This window comes from Hipposideros armiger, unplaced genomic scaffold, assembly GCF_001890085.2.
Source record: "Hipposideros armiger isolate ML-2016 unplaced genomic scaffold, ASM189008v1 scaffold_23, whole genome shotgun sequence".
NCBI lineage: Eukaryota > Metazoa > Chordata > Mammalia > Chiroptera > Hipposideridae > Hipposideros > Hipposideros armiger.
Window position 1 is genome coordinate 4,458,069 of NW_017731373.1, and position 25,508 is coordinate 4,483,576.

The 25,508-nt window shown below is 41.0% G+C and overlaps 1 protein-coding gene across 1 annotated transcript in view; it reads left to right on the forward strand.

Annotated features, from left to right (window-relative positions):
- The first annotated feature begins 15,426 nt into the window (after positions 1-15,426).
- The window catches only part of SPATS2L (spermatogenesis associated serine rich 2 like), a 160,398-nt gene continuing 150,316 nt past the window's right edge, over positions 15,427-25,508 (forward strand). The window contains exon 1 of the mRNA XM_019635670.1: positions 15,427-15,699. The gene's annotated coding sequence lies outside the window, so the exon portion shown is untranslated. The remainder of the gene's footprint in view (positions 15,700-25,508) is intronic.

The following is a 25,508-nucleotide window of genomic DNA, read 5'->3' on the forward strand; positions in this document are numbered from 1 at the left end:
CTCTCTCTCTCTCTCTCTCTCTCTCTCTCTCTCTCGCTCTCTCGCTCTCTCTCTCTCTCTCTCTATTAAATGGAAATAAACAAGATCTGTAATCAACCATCCCCTTCCTGCCTCCTACTGAAATTCACAGACATACACATACTGTTAAATGTACTCCATTCTTGCCAGGGTCAGAATCCACACAGAAAGATGCTTCATGCAATAACACTGGAGGTTCCCTAATGTGCCAGTTCAGAACTGTGAACATTTTAATGAGGTCTCAATTAGGCATATTTATCACTCCTTCATACCTACCCTGCTTCTCATTATTCCTCTCCCACCCTGTAAGACCTGAGAGCTTTCTGAATCAAAGCAAGCTTATAGAACTCAAATTTGCTAATCTGATTAACCAGCTGGGCATGAGACATAAATAACGTTGATTGATTCCTTTACTATAAAAAAAAAAGTCAATGAGACACCTTGGAAATAAGTTAAGTGAAGACTACATTTTTAAAAATTAGGCAAGCAGTTAGTTTGGGCTGTTGGCATATTATTCTTGATTACAAAAATTTTAAGTAAAGGCTTCTACTGATTCACAATAAGAACGGACTCATAATTTATTTAAATTTACGTTTCAACAGGTAAAATATCCATATGCAAAACAATGAATTGAAATTCATACCTCCTAACATACACAAAAATAAACTCAAAATGTGTCATAGACCTGAATGTAATATCTACAATTGTAAAAATTTCTGGAAGAAAACGGAGAAAGTATTTGTGACCTTTGGTTGGGCAAAGATTTCTTGGATATGAAACTATAAGCACAATCCATAAAAGAACGAATTGAACTTTACAAAAGTTAGAAACTTCTGCTCTTCAAAAGAAACAGTTAAAAGGATGAATAGATAAGCCACAGGCTGGGAGAAATATTTGCAAATCATATATATCTGATAAAGAACTTGTATTCAGAATCTATAAAGAATTCTCAAAATAACACGTTTTATTTTGTGTTTGTTTGTTTGTTTTCTCCTGCAAATCAATGTTTTATTAATTGAGTGTAAAAGGCTTAGGAGCATACTTATTTGATTTACTTTCAAATTCACATGGACTTGCCACATTTAATGGCAGCAGGTACTTTATTTTATTGATTTATTTATTATCAGTTTCAGGTGTACAAAACAATGCAATAGTTATCCTTTTCACCCCTCACAAAGTGACAACCCCCCTTCCCCCTGTCCACTGCCCTCCCACCCCCAAATTCATACATATCTATTACAATTCCATTAACTCCATTCCCACACTATACTCCACATCCCATGACTATATGTATATAAAATTATAGTTGACATACAATATTATTCAACATCAACTTCAGATATACAGTGCGGTGGTCAGGCCTCTACACTGTCTATGAAGTGGTCTCCCTAACAAGACATGAGTCCATCTGGCCCCCTAAAAAATATTTACAACATTATTGATTATATTCCCCAGATTGTATTTTCTATCCCTGAGGCCATATTGTAGTTACCAATTTGTATTATCTCGTCCGTTCCCCTTCTCCCTCATCCCCAACTCCCCCTCCCAACTAGCAACCATCAGTTTTTCCCCTGTGTCTCTGAGACTATTTCTGTTTACATTTCTCATTTATTCAGTTCTTTAGATTCCACATATAAGTGAGATCATATAGTATTTGTCTTCCTCTGATTGACTTATTTCACTTACATAATGTTCCCTAGGTCCATCCACATCGTTGCAAATGGTACGACTTTCTTCTTCTTTATAGCTGAGTAACACTCCATTGTGTAAATGTACCACAGTTTCTTAATCCAGTTGTCTACCGATGGGCATTTCGGTTGTTTCCAAGTCTTGGCTATTGTAAATAGCCCTGCAATGAATATAGGGGTGCATATATTTTTTTGAATTAGTGTCTTGGGTTTTCCTGGATAAATACCTAAGAATGGAATTGTTGGGTCATAAGGTAGTTCCATTTCCAGCTTTTTGAGATACCTCCATACTGATTTCCATAGTGGCTGCACCAATCTGCAGTCCCACCAACAGTGCACCAGGGTTCCCTTTTCCCCACAACTTTGCAAGCACTTGTTATTTGTTGATTTATTGATGATAGCCATTCTGACCTGGGTGAGGTGGTATCTCATTGCGGTTTTTATTTGCATTTTTCTAATGATTAGTGACGTTGAGTATCTTTTCATATGTCTGTTGGCCATCTGTATGTCCTCTTTAGAGAAATGTCTCTCTATATCCTCTGCCCATTTTTTAATTGGGTTGTTTGTTTTAAAATAACATGTTTTAAAAATGGGCAAAGAAATGAACACTTTACCAAAGAAGATATATGGGTGGTAGGTAAGTCCATAAAAAGATGCTCAAATCATTAGTCAATAGGAGAATGCAAATTAAAACCACAATGAGATACCACTTCATTTCTATTAAAATGGCTAAAATTAAAACTACTGACCATACCACGTGTTGCTCAGGACGTGGAGTAATTAGACTGATAGTGGAAATGTAAAGTAATACGAAACATTGGGAAAAGTCTGGCAATTTCTTACGAAGTCAAACATACACATATCATATAAACTTATCATTCCATTCGTATTCATTTAACACAACAGAAATGAAAGCATACGTCCACACAAATACTTTTACATGAATATTCATAGAAGTTGTATTTGTAAGAGCTAAAAAATGGAAACAACACAAAGGTTAATCAGCAGGTAAATGAATAAGCAAATTGTGGTATAACAATATAATAGGATGCTATTCGGCAATAAAAAGGAATGAACTATTGATACACGAAGCAATATGGATAATTAAAATAATTATGCTGAGTAAAAGAAACCAGGCCCCCCAAAAAGAATAGATAATGTATGAGTCCATTTATATAAAATTATAGAAAATGAAAACTAGCCTATAGAGACAGAAATTGAATCAGTGGTTGCCTGGTAGTGGTGTGAGGGTGGGGAGCTGAGGGAGGAATTATAAAGGGGCACAAAGGCAAAACTTTTGGGGGTTCTGACTATGTTCCCTATCTTGGTTGTGGTGAAAGTTTGACAGGTGTACATACGCATATGTCAAAACATCAAATTGTATACTTTAAATGTATGCAATTTATTGTATGTCAATTATACCTCAATAAAATATTAAATGTGACATTTAAACATGCTTGTTGAAAGTTTCTGTGTTGTCATACATCCATGCACTGAAACTACATATATGTATATGTATGTGTGTGTGTGAGTGTATGTGTGTGTGTGTGTATATATATATATATATATATATATATATATATATATATGATGTAACCCCTGTACTCCAAAGGCTTTCAAAGTTGTTGAAGAGTTCCAATTTTGGACTTGTGGGGTTGGATCTGTTTGTGGGACATGATAATATGGATTTAGAAGTCTAGAGCCAGTGATAGAGTTGCAGAGTTGTGAGCTGAAGATATAGATACTGGAGTTAGAATATACAGAGCAAATAAAATCACTTACACAAAAGAAGTGTTCTAGAAATAGATTATAGTTGTCCCCCCTTATCTGCAGTTTTGCTTTCTGCCGCTTCAGTTACTCATGGTCAAACACAGTCATAAAATATCAAATGGAAAATTCCAGAAATAAACAACTCATAAGTTTTAAATTGTGTGCTGTTTGAGTGGTGTGATAAAATCTCACGCCATCCCACTCTGTACCACCCACGACATGAACTGTCCCTTTGTCCAGCATATCTAGGCTACGTACTCTCCCCACCCTTTAGTCACTTAGTAGCCATCTCAGTTATCAGATTGACTGTCTCAGTATCGCAGTGCTTGTTGTTCAAGTAACCTTTATGTTACTTAATAATGCCACATTCACATAACTTTATCTCATCACACAGGCATTTTATCATATCACATTATCACAAGAAGAACGGTGAGTACAGCACAATAAGATATTTTGAGAGAGAGGAAGACATTCACATAACATTTATTACAATATATTGTTATAATTGTTCCATTTTATTATTGTTGTTAATCTCTTACTGTGACTAATTTATATACATTAACTATCATAGGTATGTATGTATGTGTGTATGTGTGTGTGTATATAGGAAAAAACGTAGTAGATATTGGGTTCAGTACTATCTAAGGTTTCAGGTATCCAATGGGGGTCTTGGACTGTATCCCCCAAGGATAAGGGGGGACTACTGTATAGAAGTGAAAAGAGGAATGAAAAGACTGAGGAAAGAACCCTGGGAGCACCAACATTTGAGAGGCAGGAGAAGGAAGATGCGCTGGTGTGAGACTGAAAAGAGGCAAGCCTAGAGCTTGGAGGAGAACTCAGAATGGTAGCACAGCAGAATAGAGCATTCTCAAAAGGAGGACGGTGTCTGGCAGATGATTCAAGGAGGCCACGGAAGATAAGGAGTGAACAATGTCAACTGAATTTGGCAAATAAGAGATCTCTAGTGACCTTGGCGGGAGCACTTTGTATGCCATTGTAGAGAGGAAGCCAGACACCAATGTGTTGATATTCTTGCCGTGCACTTTGGTTGTTATAAAGGAGACAGGAGAGCAGCAGTTGGACATTTGAATCATCCCTTCTCAGACAGGACTCACAGCACACTGGAGCAATCAAAAGATGACGTGTGTGTGTCTAGACTTCTAGCTTTCACTTCTCTGCTCTTTCTTTTCCCCAGATAAACACAATCATGCTCTCCTAGTTTTGATCAGAATCCATGGCAGTCATCACTTCATCATTCTTTTTCTCCTTCACTCAAATCCCTAGGTCCCTTATTTCTTTCTAGCTTCATCTCTCTCCTTCAAGCCACTGTAAGGAGTGGTCCATGACCATTTCCACTTCCTCACAGTCCATCCTCTCCCACTATCTTCTGGCATCCAGCAATCTGGTCCTGATATGATGGGGAATTTGTAGTGCTAGATAAAGGGCAGCGTAAAGAGTTTGATCACCAGACTGTGTGGATTGATTTTCCAGAGGAAAACTATACTGAAATGCTTGAAATCTTCGTTACTGATGAAGTTCACTCTTTAGTATAATGACTATTATGAACCCCAACCCTTAGATGGCCCTTTTCTGCTCACAGCTGCAAGCTCTTGACTGCTATCTGTCAACCATCTGCCATCCTGCCTGTGGCTTAGTGGCGAAAGTAAATGCTTGGTGGGAGTCTTTAGGACTTGGATTTAAGTAGTACTCTCTTTCAAAGAAGTAGACTTTGAGTAGGGTTGCTAGCTTGGTTTTTATCTTATGTTGTAGTCCTAGTAGCTATGCTTCTTCCTTCTTCCCCACCTTGTACTAGAATTCTTTAAACAAAACCCCATCTCTGCTTCCTATTCCTTAGTACCTGGCTTCTTAGCTGGATATATCAGACAAGAATTTTAATTGGTACCCTAGTAGGGAATAACAGTGGATTTAACAAAATAAAAAGTTTGTTTTTCTCTCATGTAAAAAATAGCCAGAGGTAGATAGTTCAGCTGTGATGGCTTTTTAGTGGTCAGGGACCAAGATTCTTTCTTTCTGGAACAAATCCTTAACATTATATCTATTTTCAAAGTTGCCACATGGCCCAAATTGTTGAGTCCCATCCACCATCATTTTCTTTCAAAGAAAAGCAGGAGAAAGAAAGAACAGGAGACTGGGAGGAAAGACCCATAGCAGCTATTTGTCCTCTTATCATAGAACTTTCCAGAAAAGCTCCACCTAATAATTTCCACTTATTTTTCATTGACTAGACATTGGTCACATGGTCAAACCTTGCTGCACCAGCCAAAAAACACCCACTCTAAGTAAAAGGAAGAGCGTGGATTTGGGGTAGACAGCCAGCAGTCGCTGACGTAATTGCTCAGCTTAGAAATGTTTGTCATTTGTATCATATTCTCTGTCTTGCCCTGTATCAATGTTCTATCTTATTTCACTGACCCTAATATCTGCTGATAAACTTCTATAAATCTGGCTGCCTGTTGATTATCCACCTGAGTCTCCAAATACTGTCTGCTTCTAGAACTTCTATCGCTGTGCTGTATTAACAATAATGGTTTAAATTACTTGATTACCCCTTTTGGGGCTTTCATGCTCTTGACACCAGGCTTGGACTTCTTGTCCGCGAATTCCTGGTGAACAGTACTTTCCAGTATTGCCAAAGATGCTTGAAGTTCCCTCAGGGAAAGGAAGGTGAGCATATTGCATAGTGGACCAGGGTGGCAAAGGGCAATGAGAGTCATAATGTTGAACAGAAACACATCTGGTCTGAGGGAAGCAGCTCCTTACTCTGCTTGAACTGTAGCATCTTCCTCCTTCTCCTCCTTGTCTAACCAGTCATCACCTCTAGGATATGTTCCTGGATCCAAGCCTTTCATTCCCAGTCTGGTAACTAGATTGCTACCTTCTGAAATCGTTCCTCTTTGTGTCCTCCTTGGCTCAGAACCATTTTTCTGGCTACAAGTCTTAGACTTCATCTGAGAAATTATATTTTCTTGACTTTCTCCTTCACCTGTGTGGTCTGAAGCCCATTTTCACTAATAATATCTCCAGGCTCTAACCTGAGATTGCTAATAAGCAAGTTTGTTTGGTTACTTGTGGGAGTTTGCTGGAGCAGGCTGGAGAGAGCTGATTGTTAAATATAAAAATATATTAAAAATAAATAAATATATAACCTCTTGTTGAACTGTTGGTAGCTTGAAATTGGCCACAGAAGTATTTACAAAATGGAAATTGGCGAATGCTACCAATCGGGGCCCTTTTTTTTTCCTGAAAGGTAGTTTACGAGCTCACCGTTGCTTGTTTCTCTCCATAATTGCCCCCTGTGCACACATGCATACATGCTCTAGTGCACTCACATGCACACACACACACACACACGGGATAATAATTCTAACTCAAGATCCTCATCTCTTCAGTCTATCTTAGCTTCCAGCTATAGATAACCCTTCCACGCTCACCCATGTCCAGTGATTTGACACTTTGGCTCCAACCTTACAACATTCAATTTTAACATTTGATAATTTGAAAACACATTCCGGACCCTAAATAGATTTATCCAAAAAAGTGCTGACCACACTTTTTGAGAACTGCTAATGTAGCCCATTTAACTTCTGTGAACTTGATATTTGAAGGAAGAGAGCCAATTAATTATTACAGATATTTCAGAAAGACCGGTGCAAACGGCAATGATAAAGCTGCATGATCCAACCAAAATTATCAAGTTGCTTTGCCTTTGACAAAAATTATATCAATTCAGATCATGCTGTTACCTCGTGTCAATCAGGAGCTCTGTTGTATGTCTTTGATTAATAATCACGAAAAAGGAATTATTACTTATTGCAGTATTTTAGTAAATAAAACCATTCAAGACATGGAAGGAAAAACAATAAAAAGGATAACAAAAGGCGAGGGACCACTAGACTATGAACTTTTAAAGAGCATGCCAATTTTTTATTTTAAAAGAGCTAAGTTTATAACATGTAGAGGTTGCTAATACAGTGACTAGATGCACAGGATCTGGAGACAGACGACCTGGGTTTGCATTAGCGTTTTGCCACTTACTAGCTCTATGATTTGGGGCAAGTTCCTCACTGTGTCTGTGCCTCAGATTTCTCATCTGTGAAATAGACATAAAAGCACCTACCTTACATGATTATTGTGAAACCAAAACGAAATAGCACATAAAGTGGTTAGAATGGTGTCTGGCATGTAGCGAATAATTAATAAAGATTTGCTATCATTTTCCTCATTAAGCCATTTTTGGAGTGCCCCTAATATGCCAGGAACTGTGCTACACGCTTCACATTCAATCTCCTATAACACTATGAGGTAAAAATTAAGCTCATTTTTATGAGTAAGGAAGTGCTCAAGTGATGTAACTTTTCCAAGGTCTTGTGGCAAAGAGCTTGGCTCAATAGAGCTTAGGAGTTTTCATTTAAATGATAGAAAGATGTAAAGCCACGACTTGCTTTGGAATCCAAGCCATCCTGACATTTAGTATTCTCCTGGGAAATTCTTCCTCCACAGTCAACTGAATGCTTGCATGCTGTAGCATGAAGTATTCTTGTTCCATCTTCAGCAGAGACAGAAAAGCTCATGGACATCTCTGTGCTTCCACTTACCGACTGTTACTAAGTTGCCCTCCTGACTTGTCTTCCCCAGGTTTTAAAAACACACAGCTCCCATAGACCTTCTTCATGAACTCTATTTATTAACCATAGAATAATCTCCACAGATGTAGTTCCACTTTCTCTAATTTTTTAAATTAGACTTTAAATCAGAAGTTCATCATTAATGTAAGCAGGGCTCAGTATCCTTTGGCTGAACTTGCTTCCTTTACGAAGCAGCCAAATATAAGGATGCTTGCCCCGTTTTGGACATTCCTATTCCACCTTCCTGTGGAGAAGCTGTGCCTCCACATACCTACTAAGGAATTTTCAATTCTCACATTTACATGTCATTTTGTTTCACAGAGTTGAGTCTACATTCACTCATATCTGATTGTGCAATCTGGAAGGCAAAGGGCAAGGTGCACTGGCATTCTTTAAGATGAATGTTGTATCATTGTTTATCATCCATTCATTCCCCATGTCTGGGTCAGGCACTGTGCTAGACACCAGAAACAAAAGACATTGTCCCTGCTCACAAGGAGTGTGTTAAGTCTCCTCAGGGAGATAAGTGCACAGTTACCTAATTATGATGGTAGGCAATGCTCAGGAATCAACAGGAACATGGGGTATGGGGGCACTCTGGAATGTGGGCATAGTGGGATCTGATAAAATATCCTGGGTAACCAATCAGAGACCCAAGCTCTAAACCTACTTTTCTTATTAACTTTGTTATTATGGTTGAATTGTGTTCCCCACCCAAAAAGGATATGTTGGAGTCCTAACCTCCAGTACCTCAGAATGTGACCTTATTTGGAGACAGGGTCATTAAAATGCAGTCATTAGAGTGGGCCCTAATCCAATATGGTTGGTGTCCTTATAAAAAAGAGAAATTTGGACATGAAGGAAGATGCATACAAAAGAAAGACAATGTGAAGAGACACAGGGAGAAACTGGCCATCCGGAAACCAAGGCGGAGGTCTGGAACCTCTCCCCTCACAGCCCTCAGAAGGAACCAGCCCTGCTGATATCTTGATCTTAGACTTCTAGCCTCCAGGACGGTGAGATAATACATTTCCGTTGCATAAGCTACCCACCCAGCCTGGGGTACTTTGTTATGGCAGCCCTAGCAAACTATTACATCATTTCACTGTGACAAGCATACCTCACACCTCAGGTTCACCCTAGGCAAGGTCAGTCCCACATATGGGAAGATTTGGGCAAAAGCACTCAAAGTACAACCAACCAGAAAAGTGGCTGAATCTGCCTTTGGCTTGTTCAAATGCTATGACTCAAAAGAATCTTGAGTTTTCTTTAAACAGTGAGTTTGAGTGTACAACAAGCTTCCTTGGTACTCTCTAGTGTGGTATCCAAAAGCAACACCAGGAGGCTTTGGTTATAAGGTAAGTAATATACATTAATATGGGGAATTTTAGAGTATAAGCTATAACCGGTAGATAATACAAAACTTTGTTAAGTAACAGATCAACATGGCATGACTTAAAAGAAGTAGTTAATAAACATACGAAAAGATGTTTTAGCTCATTAGTAATCAGATGTGTGACAAAACTACTCTTGGCAAACAGAAGATGCTAATACACATCAAGAAACAAATCAATGTACACATCCTGAATGAATGATCACCTATTCACCTATTACACACACTGCTGCCATTTGTCTTCCTGTTGGCATACAACTAAGGTTGAATGAACCTGGAATTATCTTCCTAGAATACACGGTGACATGTAATCATTAAAACCAACCAAACAATCAACCAAAAAACCCCCAAACCCAACTTCTATTAGGTACATAATCATTTCAGGCATCAACTCCTGAGAAGAGAAGGTTTTTAACCTAAAAAAGTCTAGCAGTGAAAAGACAACCTAATATTTAGCTCCTGTAGAGACTATACAAGTTCAGCCAAAGGACATTGTTTAGTTTTTTTTTGTTTCCAACATGCTTTGCCCTCTGGCCGGCAAGGTTATCCTTTTTCTTCTCACCCCAAGTCTTCCCCTTTCCTGGAAAATTTCCAAGCAGAACCCTGGTTCCAGTTCATAACAACTCAATCTGCTGCCATTGGAACACCAAGAGAATGACTCATGTCTTTGGATTTGCCTCAGCAAGTCTTCCACAAGTCTTTGTTCCTCTGCCATCCATCCCTCAATCCCTTGGCATTGGCCAGTGTCCACAATGGGCTTTTATTTCAGTCTCTATTGACTTCTGCCCTTTTACTTTTTGTTTTAAGAAATTGTAATTATAAAAATTATATGGGAAAAAGTGTACAAAGTTAAAAATGGACGTCTCTCACCTAAAAGGTTACCAGTGTCAATAGGGTACATATTCTTCATGATATGTAGATTTCTGCCCTCCTTCCCCCATTTTTAAAGCACTGACTTGCTCTTATCACTCAAAAATACATCATTCACACTCTTCTATATTAACAAATATCTCCCTCATTTTTAAACAGCTACTTACTATTCCATACCATATATGTACCAAATGTACTTAACAATTTCTCTATTCATAAATGTTGAGGTGTGGTCCAATTTTTGGGAGGGAGAGGCTCTACAAATAATACTACAATAGACATACATGTAAATATATTCTTGCACACTTAATATTTCTGTTGGGTAGATTACTTATAGTGGAAATGCACAAAGTACATATGCATTTTTAATATTTATAGACACTGCAAATTGCTTTCCAGATGTTTATCAATTCTTACTCCAGTCACTTCAGTACAAAAGTTATTTCTTATATATACAAACACTTGATATTAAAACATATTTTTTCCAATCTGATAAGTAAAAATTGTTATCGTTTTATAATATTTACACTCTGATCATTGGTAAGGTTGAGTATGTTTTTATATGCTTATTAGCACATATTCCTTCTTTTGAGAATTACCTCTTCCTATGTCCATTTTCTTATTTTGCTGCTTCTCTTTTTCCTAATGATTTCTAGAAGCTATTTGTTATTTTGCATATTAACCCCTTCCTGTTGTGTATATATGTTGCATGTATTTTTCTCCCATTAAATAACATTGTTTATGGTACCCTTCACTGTATAAAAATATTGTGTGTGTGTGTGGGGGGGGGGGTTGTAGTCAAATATGTTTAATCTTTTCTGTTATAGTTTCTGGGGTTTTTAGCAAGATATTTCTAGCTAGTATTATAAAGATAACCAATATTATAAACGATTCTCCTATATTTCTTTTAGTATTTTATAATTTTCTTTGTTTAGATTGTTAATCCTCCTGGATTTTTTTCCTTAAATATGAAAAAAGATAGTGTATCCGTTATGCTTAACTCAACAGAAGGTTTGTTTTTTTACAAAGATATCATTTCAATGTGGGTGTTCAGCAAGTAGTCACCATAGAGAGACTCAGAGACTTGGGCTCCTTCCATCCTGTGTTGCTACCCTCCTCTCTTTAAGGAGTCAGCAAATTATTGCACGCAGGGCACCTCAACCCACTGCCTGTTTTTGTAAATAAACTTTTATTGGAACACAAGCATGTCCATTTGTCTGCACAGTGTCTATGGCTGCTTTCTTGTATAATAAAACAGCCGAGTTGACTAGTTGGGACAGAGACATATGCCTCACAAAGCCTAACATATTTACTTTATAGCCCTTTATAGGAAAAGTTTGCTGACTTCTGCTCTGGAGTCTCCGAGTCCTTAGTTTCCACATAGCAGATGGAGCAGAGAGATCATGCAGGAGGTTTTCCATTAGTGGGGACCGGGAGTGGAGTACAAAGCTTCCATCTACATTTCACCAGCCAGAACTCAGTCGCTTGGCTTCATCTGTGAAATGTGAATTAGTTGTGCATCCAGGAAAAGAGAGAAACAGATCTGTAGAATTATTAGCCATTCTCTGCCACAGTGTGCCCTGTAATTATTTGTTTCTTTCTTCCTGCCCATTTTTAATCAGAATAAGCTAGATTACACTGCAGAAACAAACAACTCTTAAATCTCAGCGGCTTAGAATAATAACAAAGGTTTATTTCTCATTCATACCACATATCCATAAGGGTCAGCAGAAGTGACATAGCTCATTGTTGTCATTCATTCCAGTCCAATGGAGCAATCACCACCAGGCACCTTGTTGGTTGCAGTACTAGAGGGAAAAGAGAACGTAGTGATGCATAGACTACTTCGTAACTTCTGCCCAGACTGACAACTCATCACTTCCACCCACCTTTCACTGGCTGAAGCAAGTCGCAAGACTATACTGTACTTCAGTAGGGTGGGGAAGTGCAATCCTATCATGTGCGTCAAAGGAAGCCGAGCTGGAATATTTGTGAACACCCCTAATGAATATCACACACACACACACACACACACACACACACACACACAGAACACATTCATTTCCTCTCTAAGGGAAATCACCCAGATTCTACCCAGTCACAGTCAAGGATCACTAGATGACAGACCCTCCAGCAGGTCTGAATAGCAGTCTGGATAATGGTCTGAAGCCTGACAATGAAAATCACTCTCTGTCTCCAACACCGATCCAGGTGTCAAAATTCTAATAGAGACAACTACTGACCATGGTCTAAAACAGGTTCTGAGCTACTGGGATCTGAGCTACTTCCATGAATGTGAACCCTGATCTGAATGACCATGCCTGGAGAATCAGGAACACGGCACAATCTACGGGTGGAAAGTAGGGAATACGTCATTTTGCTGAAATCAATACTGCAGGGAAACAGTCAGCCTCATTGAAGGATATGTCACTGTTCTCCTTACAATTAAGCATACTGGGTAGAGACCAGAGGTGGCAATATGGAGAAAAGCAGTAGACACAGATTAAAAATACCTGTATGGAAATATTAGAACATATAAACTAATATGTTTTGTGCATCCCTCAGAAAATGTTTACTCATGATTTTCGTTAGTTTGCTTAAGAAAAGACCTTCGCTCTTCTATTTAGCTTAGAAAATAGTAAAATCAGATTTATGAATTATAATCAGAGAATCATTTGGAACAATAGAATCACACTAACATTAGACAGATAACTTCCTGATCAAAATTTCAAATAATTTTTCAAATATTTTCAGTATCTGGTGCCAACAACAATACATATTTTTTCATATTGTTTCTTTGGATTTGTCTATCTCCATGTAATTATAGAAATAACTCATATGTTTTAGAAATCATTTATGCTTAACTCATCAAAATACTGCTTTCTTAGTTATTTGACGTGCAAGAAGTTTTTACATACTTTTCAATGAGTATTTTAAATTCTCTCTCCCAGAAACAGTTTTCATTTTTTCCCCGAGTAAATTAATTTAAACATCAAAAGGTTTAAGTTTGATTTGAAACTCACTGTCTATAAAACTTTTAAAAGTCTGATTTCTTTTGCTAGATCCTATAGCTAACTCTTCAAAGCTGTAATTATTTTCTTTACTTTAATACTGTCTTTTCATGGGCTAGGCCTCCATTTCCAGTAGAGAATTAGTTTTATCTAGTTTGTGGTACGGTGACTACTTCTACACTCCTATTCTCCATCAATTCAATAGTTTAATATTTGTGCTCTCAACACACATACCAGCTATTCTCACGGCTACCACCTACTAACTGAGAAAGAACCCACAAATGTAAAAGGCCATCGTGCATGGGCTTCTGAAAACTCTTTCTTCCCTCTGGCCATATTCAGTTCTTGAAAGCATTTTTCTTTCAGACTTTACTAAGCAAGTTAGACTTGGAGTCCTGGGGAGATTATGAAGTGGTAGAAGAAAGGAATGAAGGTTGAGTTCAGTGTTATTTCCAAAACCCTTCCTAGGAAAGCAATAATTTATTATTCATTTTGGAATTCTAGCTATGGGGAGAAACCCAAAAAACTTCAATTATTTTGCCAGAGAGCCCAAAAAGTGTATCAAATCCCAAGTCAAATTGTTATGAGTTACCTTTTCCACCTGAATTTAATAAGCAATATAATTATCCTTTATATGTAATATGGATTCTAGAAGCAAGTTTTCCAATCTTCAGCATAGGCCAGGGCCAGATCATGTAGGTTCAAATACTCCCTCCACCATTTACTAGCTTAATAATTTAGGCAAGTTATTTACCCTCTCCGTTCTTCAGTTTCTTCATCTGTAGAAACGGACAAAAATAGCACGTATCTACCCCATAGGGTTGTTTGAAGGATTAAATGAAGTTAAGACTTATAAATACTTGCTAAATAAATTATATGATCCATACACCCATCCAGTGTGACAAGAACCACCACCACAAGTCACATAAGAAAATGCATTCCTTTACTTTTAGCTCTTCTGTTTCCTATCAGGGCTGTGCTTTGTCAACAGGGGCACATTATGTTAACAGACTTGAACTTTGAGAGAAAGGTGTTTTTATTTCAAATTACGATTCCTGAACACGGGGTGATATGCCATTCTGCTGTACACTCAGGGGCCCCTTAGAGATTGCAGCGTGAGGAGCATAACCAACTCTGGTCTGATATTTCTAAGGGACTTTGACATCCAAGGAGCCACTGAGAAACAGTTATTGGTATTCAGAAAAAGGGAGGCTAAGAAGTCATCCATAAAAAAAAACTGAATTGGAGAGCTGCCTGCATTTCGCTCTACTGCCTCTGGAAGAGGTGTGTTATCTAAAGTGCTTCCATAATGAATAATGGTTGAGAAACTGCCTTTACTCTCCCTACTGTACTCCCAGGCAGAAATCCATGGGCTCATGCCCATGTGTCTATCTGGAACTTAGTTATCACACACGTTTAGAGCAACCCATCTTTCAGAAGCCCAGTGTAAACGGGAGGGGCCGGCACACTCCGGGTTAGCCGGGTTTCTAAGGTCAGACCCGAGCCCCAGCACTTTTTCCAGAGCCTAGTTCTTCAGATCATCTCGGAATCTGCTACCTTTGTTTACATTCTGAGCTTGGCTCGGCACCACAAAGCATTATTACCTTCTAAAAGGGGAAGCATCTTGCATCTCCAGACAGTGCCTGGAGGAACAAAGTTCGTTCTCCTGGATATGGAGGATGCCTCTCCTGCAACACGTGCGGGTTGTGACAAAACCTTTCAATAACAAGGACCGCGTAAGTGAGGCGGAGGTAGGGAAAGGCGAGGACGTCGGCGTGGGGCAAGCGAGCAAGTGTGGAAGCTGTGCGGGGATTCTTCTAGAAAGTGGGGTGGGAAAAGAGCTAGGGAGGGCGTGTGGAGGGAAGGGATCTGTGTCAGAACGTGCGTGTGAGCGGATACAAAACCCGAGAGAGGCGTGAGCAACGCCGTGTGTGCGAGCGGGAGCGAGGGGCGCCGGCTCGGGGCGTGTGCGCCTGGGTGAGTGACACTGAGGGGCGGGCTGGCCGGCGGGCAGGCGGGCGGGGGCAGCCTGCGAGGGGCGGGAGTGTCCCTGCGTGGAGCGGGCCGACCCGGAGTTTTGTCAGCGAAGGAATCCAGTCGGGGGCCGAGCTGGCTGCGCCCTCCGCCGCGAGCGCCGGCAGCGCGGGGAGAGCTCCGGCCGGCGCGCGGCCCAGGCAGCGGCTCCCGCTCCGCCCGCCCTGTGCGCAGCTGGGGCCGCCACCGCCGCTGTGCGTCCCCTGGCGACCGCGCCCCCGACTCCCGTCCCCCGGTCCGGGACGGAGTGCCCGGCGATCAGCGCAGAGGTAAGCCCGGGACCCCTGCCCGCCGCGGCCGCCCGAGGTTCCCTCCCCGCCTGCCGGGCCCGAGCCGGGACGCAGGACTCGGACGGACTCGGCGGGGCCTGCGCCGCCACGACAGTGCCTGGGTCCGGGCCGCAGGTTCCGCAGCCCGGGCCGCCCAGCCTCCGCCGCCTCCGGGGCGCTGGGTGTGGCCCCCGCTCGGCGCCGACCTGACGCGGAGGTCGCCGTCCTTCCTTTCTCGGGCCCGCGCGAGCCGGCCGGCGGGCGGGCGGGCGGGCGGGAGGAGGCGCCGGGCTCAGCTCGCATTTGCGCGCCCCAGGCGAGCGTGTGGCCGCCGCGCTCCGACGTGGACCCGCCCGCCCCGGATCTGAATCGGCCGCGGTCCGTCGACTGCCCTCCCCCGCGCGAGCGCCCCCTGCCACTTGCAGAGCGGAGTGCGACCCACCCCCTCCCGCCATCCGCCGGCCTCTCGCTGCGAGCCGCGGAGCTGCCCGCCTCGGCGGGACCATCCCGCTCTCGACCGTGGCCCCGCGCCCCTCGGCGCCCCCGGGAGCGGGATGCAGCGGCCCCCAGTGCCCGCAAACTCGCTGCGATTGCAGGCGGGGAGTAAACGGGACCGAGCGGTCGCGCAGCCGCGTCTGGGCGGGTGGACCCGGAGTCCGCAGGCGGCGGCCTGGGCTCGGCATTCGGCCGCGGACTGAAGCCCAAGACGGCGGTTGTTTCGGAGGTGCGGAGAGGGTTCTTCCCGCTCTCTGGACTTTTCCGAATCTCGGAAGATCGGCCCCGCTTGCTCGCACTCCGCTGCTCGCTCGCTCTCGGTTCGGTTGTTAATACTCAACTGCACACGTAGGAGGTGAAGGGCTGAGACTTGACCTGGACAGGGATGCGACCGAAGCCTCCCATCTTCGCAAGTGGAGGTTTCTAGTTCTTGAGGGGTTGGTTTGTGTTTGTGAACTTCTTCAGCTTTCAGCTCCCAGCAGTCCGGATTTTAGCGGACGCCAAGGTTTTGGAGACCTGACACTCAAGTCTTCCTGTACAGCATTTTCCTTTGAGTGTGTTACAGAATCTAGCTTGAGAACTAGCGAAAAAGCTTGAACTTCAAACACAGCCTCTTTTCATAAAATGTTAGGTGCAATATTTTCACTTGTTTAAAATTTCAAAAAATGTTATATTAGAAACTTTTACCAGCCCCCTCAGAAGAAAAAATAATTGAGTCTGAAATTTTAAAATCTATGCAAAGGAAAAGACTTTTATGCCACTATTTGAAAGAGTGAGGGCGTGTGACCTTTATGACATCCGTTTGGTTTGTCTTAAAGGAACGACTCTTTACCATTCTGATTGTTTTCTGGAGATAAAGCAGATGCGCAATATGGAAGGGAAAAGATGGGACAGGAAGTCAGAAATTGCTTCATTCCGGAAAAAAAAAATATTCGAGTAACACATCCAGTTATTTTGAAAGATACTCTGAAATTAAAGACTAAGTTCCTTTCTGGATAAACTATTTCATTGGCCTTATAATATAAATTGTATTACTTAAATGGAGAGGGGTACTTTTATCAAGTAACTGTAGAGTTTAAAAATATCTGTGTATGATAATATTTGTTGGATCTTTAACTGGGGAAAAAATGAACTTTGGGAATGATTTTCTATTTGGACCTGGCACTTACTGCTGCAGTCTCTAATTAGAGTTTTGGATTAAACTCAAGGTTTGTTAAAGCCTATTTTATGGAGCAGCAGAACAAAAAGCATGGAAAATTCTGTATCTGTGTGGCTTTAAACACACACAAATTAATCCCAAAGATAATTTGCATAAAAATACAATCACTTGAATGCAGAAAATATTTAAGAGGATAGTAAAAACTCAGCATTTGGGAAAGGAGTATATTAATTGGCAATTTTCTTTCTTTTTTTAATCCCTGCCTCTGTAAATATTAAATGATTTCCTAGGAATAAAGTTAGCTTAATGTGCTTATTTAGACAGGCAAAATGATCAAGATCCTTTTGTGCTCATTTTATTTTAGGGAGGGCTCTAATGAAAGTCTTCATGATCTGCTCTGTGCTCAGACTGATTTTCAAGTGGTCATTGTGGGGATAGGTATTTATGGGCTTGTGAAGCTGCTTTGCCACCTCTGTCATGATCCGGGGAAGAAAATGCTTAGGCCACACTCACCATTGCAGTCTTTGAAGTGCTGCCAATCAAAAACACCTCATAGATAAATTTTGCTGTGCAGATGGATATACTTTCCATCCGAAGTTAATCTTTAGAAATGTCTGATTTTTAGTTCTAAATTTTTTTCAGTTTCTCAGTCTCTGATCATAGAATTATGCTATCATTCACAACAAATACTCATTTATGGCTTTTTGTGTTGAAGGTGCCTAAATGGTCTGTCTTCATTCTACTACCTTTATACAGTTTTAATCAGCATCTTATGAGGTAAGCCGGGAAAGGAACTTTTGGTTGCATTTGATAAAATAGAAGAAGTTGAGATTGCTCATGGTAGGATTGAAGCTACTACCACCTTTCTGAATATGAGTGCTGTAGGTTTTGTATGCATTAAATGGATACTGCTTACTCACTGTACGTAGTACTTCTTTCCTAGTCATCATGTCTGTAAACCCTTTATTGTTATTTGACTGTAATAATTGAATCATAAGGCTGCTGTAATTTTTGTACACAGAATAGTAGCTTTTATAAGCATGACACAGGACATGAGGGCAGATATGTAATATGAATAGAGTGATAGAGTCTGTTTATTGATCTCTGAATGTGCATAATTCAACTAATCAGTTCATTCCATCACTGTTCTGTCTTGCCATGTAATCACACAATTAAAATATGGTTTTCATGATATACAGTGTTGAAAATCAGTACACTTAATTATAGAAGAAAAACAAACCTTTCTTTTTTCTTCCCCCTTTTAAAGTAGTCTGCTATGGAGGTGTTATTTCCTTGACACATCAAAATGGGTAATTTGGAGTTGCGATGCTTGTTATGTAAATAGGCCATATGTTGAATTTCTACAGAAGTTTATTTTTTCAGTGTTGTAATGAATAGGATCCCCTAAGTACCACAGTCAAGAAAAATAGTCTATGAAGATGTATTTCTCTCTACTACCTATATCATTTCCACTGTATGTGTTTAATAGCTAATATTTTTATTTTGTAATAAAAAAATTCTTAATTGTGATTGTGTCACTTGTCCTTACATCATACAAACCTTTAGTACTGACACAAACTTCGTATTCATTTATGCACCTCTTTAACAGACTTTTCATAGTGGATGTCTTGCTGCCAGGTTAAAGGCTACCTGCCTGGTAACAAACTTTTCATATTTCTGCTAAACCTTTTCCTTTCACAACGAAATACTCCTTTTCTGGATACTCAGCATTCGCTTTATCACCCAGACTTGAGACCTAGGAACCATCCCTGACTCCTCTCTTTCTTGTTCTCTCAGTAAAACTGTGCAAGTCTTGATAACTCTTCCTTTGTAACAGTTTCTCTGAGCCAGCCCCCACATTTCCTTTGTATTTCTCACTCTCCTGCTGACAGCCCCGGCCCTCAGCCATCACTGTGTTCTAGGATGACAGAACATCCTGGTCTCTCTGTACGTGAGTTTTCTCCATTCTGCGTACTTCCACCACATCAACCTTCCCAAAACTCTTCTCCTTGGAGCTCTTCTCCAGGGATTGTCTCACTGGAAGCCTGTGTTGAAGTCTGGTTTACCTGATTCTAAAGTGAGTGCTCTTTGCACTAGTTAAAATACTTTCCATACCTCCTCCTCCCCTCCCCCACCCCCAATTACCTTTGGCATAAAGTCTAACCTCTCAACCTGTTTTTAATGTACTTCACAGTCTTGCCCAAATTTTACTTACCAACTTTATTGTATACTTCTTTCCAACATGAACCTTTATTCCTACTAATTGGATCTCACTGCCCTTGGAAGCTGACTTTGTACCCTTTTGTTTATGATTGACCTTTTAAAATGCCATTCCTTTTTCCTCTGACCTAACGCAACCTTTAGGTTCTAGTCTACTTGCCCTATTCATGTTACTCTCTTTGGTTTTTTGCCTTTTCTGCCCTTTTGTCTGCGTCATTCCTTTAGACCATCAGATGTTTTCTCATACTATTGTGTTCTTAATTCTTGCTTTCCCAACTAGGTGGCAAGTTCCTTGAGGGCACTGATGTACCTTGAATGCTGTCTTTGAACCATGTACAGCCCTTGGGCACAGCAAGCACTTGATACCTGTAGCATCAATAAGCTGGAAGGGTGAATTTGTTTTTTTTTTAATAATAGGCTTTGATATTGCCTATGTACTCCTCACCATTGTGTCCCAGAGCCTAGCTTGCAGCTTGACTCCTAGCCTTGACCTCAATAAATATTTGTTAACATAGAAATTAATGTTGACATTGGATGAAAGGGACAGACAGGCATTTGAAGGAAACATTTGTCAAGGAGTTTTTCCCATTTTTCTTTGGTGTTTCTAATCAGCCTCTCCATTCATCAGCTGTGAGGATTCTGAGGCCTGGTATTTTCCAGAGTTGAGATAATGATGAAGGCTGACAGTTGTGAGTTAGAATTAAGGAGGTTGTCATCATTTTAAGGTGGAGTGATGGGTCCCATTAGTGAGCAAAAATAAAAACATGCAGGCCTTATGCCAGTATTTTATACGTAAAACAATTAGACTAGCGTTATCGGTTATATAAAAGTTCAGTTAATTGGCCCTAAAATCCCAGCGTGTATTACAGGCCTACCCAACCTTTTCATTTAAAAGTTTTCTTGTAAAGTAAAAAAATAAAATAAAACTAAAAATAAAAAAATTACCTGGGGATCCATCTGGGGATGAAAGGCGAAGTAGGGAAGAGTTGACACACCTATTGTATTCAGAACAAAATTCAATTCTTTACTTTTTTATAAGATTCATTTTGTACATGGCACTGTTTCTTCCAGGAAGGAGTTTATGGTCTAAGCAGGAGAAAGAACATGTATCCTAGAAACAAAGGCCTAAGAGAGCTCAGAAGGGAAAATTTCCTTCTGTTGAGGGTAGCAGAGACCTGCCTAAAGTGATAGTTGTTTGAGCTGATTATTGAAAAGATTTGGGTAAGACTTCAATAGCTATTATTGGAAATACAAAGGTGAGGGAAGGGTGGCTGGGACAGGGGCAATGCAGGGCAGGCATTCCAGGGTTTTTTAGCTCTAACATCAGAGTATTCTAGGGCTCTCCTGGGCCTTGGTGGTCTGCAGGGTTCAATAATGAAACTTTAAGGATATACACATACCTGAAATAATTACTTTTTGGTGCCAAGTGCTGAACTGACCATGATGTAAAGCACAAAATAAATCTTGTAAGCAATATAACCACTGTGTTCCTGGATAACATCCAGCTTGCTCAGAATGCACAAAAAGGCCCCCTGCATTTGGAAACACCACTGAATGGTAACGTAAATAGGGAAATGTCTGCCCAAGTGTGATCCCAAGTAACCAGCCATCCCTGGGACACTGCCCAGTGCACAACAGAGCTCAGTAAATGGGTAAACATATTGTTATATAGAATCCAGCTGTGATTCTTTAGCACCACACACACACACACACACACACATACACACACACACACACCCGCCCACAGATTATATATAAAACTAGGACCGTTGGGGTAAGTTTCAAGGAGCCAGATTTAGGGTCAGTGTACGGAAGGTAGTCCTATTGTATGGGTTGTGCTATTTCATGAGGTGGTAAGCCCCCCATGACTAAATGTATTCAAGCATAGTCTATACCAGGCAATATCTCATTTCAATATATGCATTATCTCCCTTCTTCCTCAAAGCAGTCTTCTGAAGTATATAGGCTAATTACCCCCATTTTGTTGAAGAGCAATATGGAAGCCTGGGAGGTTGAGTTGTAAGCTGTAGAGCAGGTGTCAAGCCTATGCATTTTGAGGGCAGAGACTGAATATGTACTGGATGGATAAAGCATAGAAACATCAGATGGCTGTTAAGTTTTTAAGGACCCTTCCTAATGCTAGTATTGATTCTTTAATTCTCTTTAGGGATCAAGATGCTAATTGTTTCAAAGCATTGATTCATTATCAGCTCACCCAATTCCTAGAAATTCAGAACAAAATGAATGCAATTATCATATCATGATAGTTAATACTTTTTGATCATCTCATTTAAACCTTACAGTCATATTGCAAGGTGGGGATTACCATATTTCCCCATGTATAAGACGCTCCCATGTATAAGACGCACCTTAATTTTGGGGCCCGAAATTTGAAAAAAATTTATTACATAAAGTTATTGAACTCAAGTTTTATTCATCATAAAACAAAATTTGAAAAAAGTGGGAAATGCAAGTAGAAAAAATCTACAACCAATGTATAAGATGCACCCAGTATTTAGACCCCAAATTTTTTTTTAAAAAGGTGCGTCTTATACATGGGGAAATAGAGTATGTACCCTCTTAAGAAAGGGATGCTGAAACTCAGGGTAGTTACTTGATTGAATCTGTAGTTGATAAGTGGCAGATGAATCTGTTTGGTATGTGACCTCCCCATGCCTGGCTTTTTTTCTTACCCTTCCTGTGAGGTAATGCATGGTAACATTGAGGATATTTACCTATCAGCTCAGCCCGGACCTGACCAATCAGAGGCCACTAGCTATAATATACACAACTGCTGTGGCTCTCCTGGGTGATGACTGTCACCTGAGGTGATGTTTAGGTGAAGTCCCAAGGTGTGTGAAGGTCTTGGTACTATTCCAAGACTGCAGACCTGGAATTCCAGAAAACTAGTGACTTCCTTCTATGTTCAGCATTTATCTGATTTTATACTAGTCCTATTAATTAAAAAAAGCCTTCGTGTACAATTATATTTCATTTATATTTCTAAATAAGGAAAAATAGTTTTGCAATGGTATTGTCATGTCTTCCTTAGAGATGGCAGGCCCTTCTGTCCCATTCCTTTTCTTCCCTTGGCTGTCTTCCAATCTGAGGCTAATCTCTCTGGACACCATCCCCCCTTGCTCCATTATCTTTCTTTTCTTCAGGAACTCAACCAACCTTTTCTCTCTGCGCAAGAGTCTGTGTAGGCCTTTCACATCCTTTATAAAAACAGAAGATAAGACAAACAAAATCTCCTTGGCCCCTTCCCTCTTGGTCTGGTTATGTACCATTTCACTCCTCATTTAGAAGGTAGCTCCTTATAGGAGGACAGGTGGTCCTCATGCAATACCTGCACCTCTCCACCTATTATTTCTCTCCAGCCCTCTACCCTGTCCTCTTGTAATGGCCATCTCTGTCCTCAAACCGCCAGATCCATTGTCCAGGATTCTTTTCTAATTCTTGCCCTGTATGCAGTATGTAGTGTTACTGATCTCTCTTGACACGTTGCTGTATTTTCTGAGTTATTTCTCTCTCCTGATTTTTTCCGTTGCCCAACTATTCTGTGTTAGACTTACCTGTAGGATCCTCTCCTCTTCCCAAACCTCAGCATCCTATAGAATTCACTCCTCAACCCTTGCTCACTCCTCACATTTGCCCTGGGACGAGACACCTACTGCTTTTTTCTGCTACCACCTATATGCCATTGATTCCTTAATGTGCAACTCCAACCTTAAACTCTTCTAATCTCTGCTTCAGGTATCTTAACCTCAGCAAGTTCAAAACTCTACTTCCACAAGCAGCATATTCCTTCTGTATTCTCTGTCTCCATTAATGAAATCCACTTCACCAAGTTTAAAATTTGGGGGGAGTTCTAGATTCCTCACTCTTCCTCAACCCCTACATTTCATTGAGCACCAAGACCTATAGAAACCATTCTCAAACTATCTCGAATCTGCCCTCACCTCTCTAGAAAACTACCACCGTCATTTCTATGGTTCAGGCCCTCATCACTTCTCTTGAGGATTATTGCAGTACCCTTATAACTGGCCTCTCTGCCTTCTGCCTGGCCTGCCTCCAGCCTGTTCCCAACGCTACTGCTTTTGTAAAAGGCAAATTTGATCACGACTCTCTGCTGCCTAAAATCTTCAGCAGAGTCACTGCTTCTCCAGGATAAAATCTAAGCTCCCTAGCATGGTACAAAAGCTCCTTTGTGATCTGGGCTCTCCCTTTGGGTGTGTATCAAAGTCTTCTCTAATGATCCTGGTCCCCACTGTCTTCCCCCACCCACAGCATCCCTACTGAAGGAAATGAGTTGTTACAGGAAAGAAATGAGAGGAGGGATGGGAACAGAGGAGATTATAGAACTGTGCTGATCCATTCTGTAGTCACTAGCTGCATGTGGCTATTGAGCCCCAGAAATAAGGCTAGTCCAAATTGAGATGCTCTGTAAGCGTAAAATACACCATGGTCAAAGACTTCTTATGGAAAAGGAATGTAAAGTATCTCATTAACAAATTTTAATATCAGTTACATGTTGAAACAGTAATGTTTTGGATGTAGTGGGTTGTTAAATATATTAAAATTAATTTCACATGTTTCTTTTTTTTTTTTTAACATGGCCACTAGAACATTTTAAATTACCTGCGTGGTTTGCATTATAATTCTGTTGGACAGATTGTTACAGAACATCTTCTCATTCCCAGGGGATGCATCCTACATGAGCCAAGCCCATGAGTTTTTCGGATGATTAAGTCAGCCTCACAGGTATAGAGAAGCAGCAATTGCTCAGTTTCTTAAATCCAGAGATATTAAGAGCTGTAGATAAGATTCAGAATCAGAGAGACAGATTGTGAAAGTGACAGCCAGGAGTCATACACACATACGTGCACAGTACTGAAGTCACGATTAAAGCACATCTGGCTCCCCAGTCACCGTCAGGAGTGGGAAGCAGGAATAGTTGTGTGCTAGAGGGAGGATTTGAAACAGACAGGAGGAGCGAGGGAGGGCAAGTGGAGTCGCATTCCTGGGAAGCCTCCCCCTTGGGAGGCACCAGGCGGAATGCCGAGAGCCACACCTAGGCCTCTGAGCGCTCCGTCTGCCATTGGTCCTTCCCAGTGGGCTAACTCCCAGCTCCCCCACTGTCTTGCCCTAAGATCCTGAGCAAGTTAATGAATCAGTGGGTCTGCAGCCTCAGTGATATGTACATCCTACAGTCATTGTGCATCAAACAAAATGACGTGCCAAACAAGTGGTAAGTGCTCAACAGAAGTCAGTTATGCCTTAAGATACTGAGGGCAGCCATCTGGATCAGTTGTCCACAAAGGCTTTGAAGAAGGGTATATGGGCTGTCAGAAAGACCCAGAAGATAACATGTTGTGTCTTAAGAGATATGCAGAGCTTTATGTTTCCACAGTGGAAAAGCCAACCAGTGATAGGAAACCAGAGCTTATCGGTTTGGAGCAGGAGGGAGAAGCCTGAAGGTGAGGGGAAGAAACCATTACTAACAGGAGAAAGGTTTAGCAGGATCAGATTGCAGCGCAGCCTGATAGACAGCGTGACTCCGCGTTCTCTCCCGGTAGTGTACGTGCTGTGTTCCGTTGAGCCCTTCACTTCTGAAAAGAGTCCCCCCTTGAGCAATTGTTTTTCTTTGTTTTTACGTATTAGGTATTAGTATAAGATTCTGTGAAGGGGAAAGATGCTTGTGCTAAAAATAAGTTTGAAAGTCACACATCTACGGGAAATGGCCTGAGAAAGCGGTAACCACCGTGGTGTGGTTGTTTTTTCCCCCATTTGCAGGACCTGGGACCAGTGTAGGCCCTTTGCGCGACGGTCACAGCTCCCTTGCATCAGTGCCTTGGTGACTGTCCATCAGGCTGACCATGCAGTTTGGCTTGCCCAGGCCATTTACCTAGGAAGCCATTACTCAGCCTCATTC